The sequence below is a fragment of the Lepisosteus platostomus genome, chromosome 1 (genome assembly GCF_059453375.1).
Source record: "Lepisosteus platostomus isolate fLepPlt1 chromosome 1, fLepPlt1.hap1, whole genome shotgun sequence".
NCBI classification, from domain to species: domain Eukaryota; kingdom Metazoa; phylum Chordata; class Actinopteri; order Semionotiformes; family Lepisosteidae; genus Lepisosteus; species Lepisosteus platostomus.
This window is the reverse complement of record NC_142611.1, coordinates 78,378,178-78,384,106: the sequence shown is the minus strand read 5'-3', so window position 1 is coordinate 78,384,106 and position 5,929 is coordinate 78,378,178. Positions and strand designations below refer to the sequence as shown.

General features: G+C 52.7%; 1 non-coding gene across 1 annotated transcript; it reads left to right on the top strand.

Moving 5' to 3' along the window:
• The first annotated feature begins 5,061 nt into the window (after positions 1-5,061).
• LOC148678963 (5S ribosomal RNA) lies at positions 5,062-5,180 on the top strand. The gene has a single exon (XR_015940742.1). It is a non-coding gene; the product is annotated as a 5S ribosomal RNA (ribosomal RNA).
• The last annotated feature ends 749 nt before the right edge of the window (positions 5,181-5,929 follow it).

The window sequence follows — 5,929 nt, the reverse complement described above, 5'->3', positions numbered from 1 at the left end:
GCGTCCTGCTATCCCACAAGTCTGTTCTTTCCCTACCAGTGAGGCCACTACATTTTGTAGGCGCAGGAAAAGGGCTTTGGACAGGATCTTAGTGTCCACGCCTAACAGGCTGAGGGGTCTCCAGTTCTTTATGTCATTTTTTGCTCCTTTCTTAAACAAGAGAGAGATAGTGCCTTCTCTTAAGGAGTCAGGCAGCAATTCTGTCTTGTAGCTTTCCTCGAATAGGAGCAGTAGCGGATCGTGAAGCAGATCCCAAAAGGTGCAATAAAATTCTTTAGGGAGCCCGTCAGCACCCGGAGTTTTCCCCTTCTGTAAGCTCTCCATAGCCTGTCTCAGCTCTTCTACTGTCAAATCCCTCTCAAGTACTTCCCTATCTTCTTCACTCAAAATGTTTTCTAGCTTTGAGGTAAAAAAATGAATATCTTCATCCTTTACCTCTGTAGAGCTGTACAGTCTTGAGTAGAAGGCCTCGGTGCAGGAGAGGATAGCACTCGGCTCTGTTCTCTCTCGTCCCTCCTCATCAACTACACTTTCCATGACAGTCTTGGAGCCTACCACTTTCCTGAAAAAGAAGCGAGTACACTTCTCATTTTCTTCCAAGAACTGCACTCTGCTTCTTAACAGCACTCCTCGACTACTTTCTTCGGCTATGCTCCGGATGTCCTTTTTTAAAAGGGTGATATCCTCGAGCACATCGAAGCCACTGTGCAGCATCGTGTAGAGACGCTGCAGCTGCCTCTGTTTCCTGGCTAGCACTCCTCTCCGTCTGGCAGCAGCCTTCCTTCCCTCAGCCATGAAAAAGGCCTTTGTCCTCACCTTCACCTCCTCCCACCACTCTCCTACTGACCCGTACAGACACTGCAAGGACAGCCACTGTGATAGTTTCTCCTTGTAGCGGGATACTACCCCCTCGTTCTCTAGCAGCTTTGTGTTGAGTTTCCAGAGGCCTGGGCCAAAGACAGTCCCGCCCTGGAGTTCCACTCTACACCCTAAAGCCTGATGATCTGAGAAGAAGACAGGCTGAAGAGTGACCCCAACAACTTTCACTCTCTCTGAGACAAAGCAATAGTCAATTCTGGAGCTGCTATTCCTCCCTGACCATGTATATCCTGCTGTTGTGGGATATATACATCTATATGTGTCTGAGAGTTTAAAGTCTTGAACTAAGTTTTGCAGGGCCAGTGAGCTGGAATCCAATTTTATCGGCGAGCTAGACTGCCTGTCTGTGTGCTCTAAGATACAATTAAAATCCCCTCCCACTATCACGTCTGTGCTGCATAACAATAGGGGGGAGAGTGCCTTGAGTAGCTCCACCCTTCCTCCTACGTCAGTAGGGCAATACACATTGATTAGCCGCAGGTTAACGGTCCCCCATTCCACATCCACACACAGCAACCTGCCATCTATGACCCTCTGAATACTTTTCAATTTGAATGCCCATCCTTTGAAAAGAATGGCCACGCCAGAGGCTCTGTTGTTATTGTCCCCTGACCAAACAGAAGGCCCTTTATCCCACCTATCTTCAAAACTTTTATACCTCTCTTGATAGGCTAAAGCACACTCCTGCAACATCAACACATCTCCCTCTCTCTGCTGGAGGTAATCAAAGACAGACTGGCATTTAACTCTGTCATTGATACCTCTTGTGTTAAGAGAAATTATGTTAAGAGCCATATTACATAAGAAAGTGGAACCAGTCTTTACAAAACACATTTCTCTTCGGTCTCACCTGTTACCTTTTTCTTTTTCTTTTTCTTCTTACCAATTTCCTGCCAGCCATCCTCTGAATGAGCCTTCATCAGGGTGGCAGCAGTAAAAGCGTTCACAGAGTCCATTTCAAGGAAGGGGGTAGAGGGAGGGGTGGAGAGGTTCCAGCTGTCCCCATCGCCATGCTCTCCTTCCTCCTCGCTCGGGGAGAAAACAGAGTCATTTTTTCTTTTCCTCAAGTCCAGCTCCTGGGAGCACTGAGGGGAAAGGGGTGCAGCCGATGCACCAGTCTCCTCTTCCCCCTCACCCACCAGCTGCTGCAGATCCTCCGTGATGGACTGGATGGAGGAGAGGAGGGCATCTGTAGCACTTGCAGAGTCTGAGAAAAGCAGCTCCGCTGAATCCTGGGTATCCTCGCTGGACCCGCTCCACCAGGGGGCCCCACACTGGCCCTCGTTCTGAGGAGCAGGAGTGGGGGAGGGGTCCTCGCTGTTCTCGGGGGTTTTCAAACCCTCGTGCTTGTCTGGTGCAGTCTGCGGTTGTGGGGGCGTAGTGGATTTCTCTTCCACCAGCCCCGGAGCCACAGCAGGACTGATCCTGGCTGGAGGCTGAGAGTCTTTGTCCAACAAGGGTTCTTTGTTTGACTTGTTGTTTGCTTTGGATTTTCGGGCCGGTTTGGCTGAAACAAGCACTGCCTCATCCTTTCTCATTTTGAGTTTATTGGCGTAGGCGTGAGGGCAGTTCTTAAAAACGTGTCCTTCCGAGCCACATAAATTGCACTTTGGCAGCATTGAACAGTCAGAGGCTAAATGTCCCTGTTTGCCACAGGTCTTGCAGCATTTCACAGTGCAGGACGATGCCAGGTGTCCCACAGCACCACAGCGCCGACACACCTTTGGTTGTCCCACATAAAACACATAGCCATTGCAGGCGCCCAGCCGGATTGTAGAGGGCAGGTGCCTTAAGCCTCCATTTACGCTGTCCGGTAGCAAGCGAACCTCGAATTTCCTTGCTCCTGTTTTTATACCATCAACATCTCTAACCTCAGTTCCATGGTGGACGGTGCAGTACTGGTTAAGCCAGGTGTGAATGTCCTCCGTCTTTGCCAGTTCCGAGAACATAACAACATGCACCGTTTTCCTCTCTCTCTGTGTCAGAGGCTGCAAGTTGATCTTCTCAAGTGCAGGAACTTTGCCTCTTTTTGCCTCAAACACATCCACGCATTGTTCAAACAGAGGATAGGTAGCAAATACAACCTCAAATGCTTTCTGACCTGGGAGAGCGAAGATGAAATCCAAGTGCCGAGGTTCAAAGCCAAGTTCCTTCTGTAACACTTTTCTGCTGAACTGCATACGATCCATGAAGAGGTCATCCAAGAGCTCAAAACGTACAGCATTCTTACGGGATCCAAAGGTTGCCATTTCAAAAACCGCAAATCGAACACTGCTTCCAACAAAAGAAAAACAATCCAACTACTCCACCTACAGGCTGATCAAGGTATCTCCCCTGCCAGGTAAGTATGAGTTGTACAGGCCCCTGCAAGCGGGCCGCACTCACAGCACAGTACTCGCAGCCTAGGCCAGCTCCTCGCCCCGCACGCCACCGCCTCCTGCTGGGCCCACTCTTTCGCACACTCACACGCCACACTAACACTCAAAAGCGAGGGCAAAGCGAGAAAACGAGCGCGTCGTTTCCTACACATCTGCAGTCGCCATTTCGCATCCGCAGCATGTCCCGGGATGCAATTCGGCCTCATTTACATATCACCAGGCCGGCAGATCGCCACGCAAGCTCGCGACGTGCGCCTGCCACACACCGAACAAACCTTTTCAGCAATTTCCAAAAAAAACGAGCCTGCTCGCCTCCGTCTCTTACCTGCTCTCCAGAGCCTGCTGCCTTCTGTGCTTTTCTCTCGGCACCGCTGCAGCGCACACAACTCCTGCAGCGGGAGGGGGGGAGAAAGTTCCCGCGCTCCGCCGCAGGGAAGGCTCGCTCCGAGCGCACACGTCCTTTCGATGCCAGTCCAACAAGTGCTCCGCGTTAGCAGCGTCGGGGCTCCGGCGTGTCGCACCTCACCTCACCTCACCTCACCTCACCTCGCACTGCCCCCTCCTTGAATGTCTGGCGCTGGGCATGCCCCGCTCTCCTCCGCCTTATCTTATCGCGTGTGAGCACCGACAATGGCCACAATGCCGGGGAATGGCACCTGTAAAGTGTTAATTGGGGCACAGGAACAGCCCGTCTCGTCTCGGGGGGGCCGGCTTCAGAGACAATACAGCAAACACAGCGGGGCGGGGGAAGAAGACGACACCACACATGCGGGTACAATCAGCTCCGGCGGGAACGAGTCATTTGTCGGTCTTTTCAAGAGCCGAGAGCCGAGCAATCCTTCACTTGTATCGTTTCTCCCCGGTGACTAGGTCTCGCCCTGCGACTCTCGACTGGGCTCACCCCCGGCAGCCCAGCAGGTGTGAGCCTGGCCGGCACCCGGACGGGAGCTTCCCCCCCGGGAAAGCTCAGGCTGCTGCTGCTCCTGCAAGAGGTGTGACTGGGACCAGTAGGGAGCGCTCACCCTGCGGGCTGTGTGGCCCTCTTATGCCCCAGCCTCCTGATGGCGACACTCTGCTGCACAAACAGGCGCCGTCCTTCGGGGGGAGGCGTCAAACCGAGGTGTCCTGACCCTCCTTGGCCGTTCCAAATCCCAGGGCGTCTCTCTCGAGAAGGAGTCACGGCGGTGTGTCACCCATCAGTCGGGGTCTCCTCCTAATCCCCGTCTCACCTGTAACGATCAATGACGAGGCCCCCCTGTCCCGCGAAATTGTACTCGTCTCCTGGCCGCTGGCTGGGGCCGTGAGATTTAGTACTCGCGCAAGAGACCGGGGGCAGAGCGCGAACGCGGTCCCCCGCCCCCCCACAAAGTGCGCGCTCCGGGTTCCCTCGCGGGGCCCTGCAACACAGCGGAAGGGCAGCGAGAAGGAGCCTCTTGCTCTGACGCCGCAAGGCCACAAGAGGGCGGAGGCGCCGAGCGCTTTATGTGCTGAAATAAACACGCGACAGCCCCGAAATGTTTGCAGTGTGCTGTGCACTGGAGGTTTTTGTCTGGTGAAGACTTGCCTGGTGCTCCTCCGTGCAGTTTATTTGTCCTGCTCCAGTGCGGGGCAAGAGCAGGGCCAGGCAACTGAAGGGAGCACGGGAGCACGGGAGCACAGTCGCCAACATCCAGGCACGCAATGCGATTTGGAAAGCAGCTCCTTTCCAAAGAGTTGCACACGAACGATCCTTGAGTCCCGCTCGGGGGGCCCGGAGCCCCCGCCACACACAGCTTCAAGTAGCGAGTCAGGCGCCGTTGCTTTCGCTTACGGCCACACCACCCTGAACACGCCCGATCTCGTCTGATCTCGGAAGCTAAGCAGGGTCGGGCCTGGTTAGTACTTGGATGGGAGACCGCCTGGGAATACCAGGTGCTGTAAGCTTTTGCTCTCTCGGCCAGCAGGGGTCGCCGTTGGTGCCGTAGGCTTTGGGAGGAAAAACCCTCGACTATGGACATTTATTTCCCGGGGTGCTCACGAAAAGACCAAACATTTCAATCTGCCCACTTTTGTTTCATCCAGCAACACTGACTGGCAAACGGTATCGCGACGGTCGTCCATTTTTAAGGCATGCCAGTTCAGAAAGAGAAGCTCCCTCACATCCCTTCAGATGCACAAGAAACATGGATCAATCTGCTCATCGCTAAAGTGGCTCTTTGAATGGCATGCGTGTGATTCATATGAAAAAAAAACGGCTGTAAAACGAATATCGAAGCTGCCTCTAAATCTGCAATTGAAGGTCAGTCAATAAACAACTCGTTTTGCGTACAAATATACATACATTCATTTATAACCGATTTCGTTCATTGAGCACGGATACAACAGAGGTACAGCCATTCACTATTTGACATTCCTGCACTGATACAGAACCCAACAATCAGAAAACTGGTGAACTGTCTTTAGCATTAGCATACAGTACCGAGGCCCCCATGACCAAATCAAGGCTAACCTCGATCAGCATCCTAAACCATGCAAACTACAGCAAAAAGACTCGCTTTGAAAAGGGAATTCATGTCCAGGAGGAGTAGTGTAATTAGCTTGAAATGCTTCCATGGACCTATAACTAAGAAAAAAAGAGAAATAGTGGCATCCACTCCTTTCGAATTGTGGTCCTGCTTCGGGGTACATTGTTC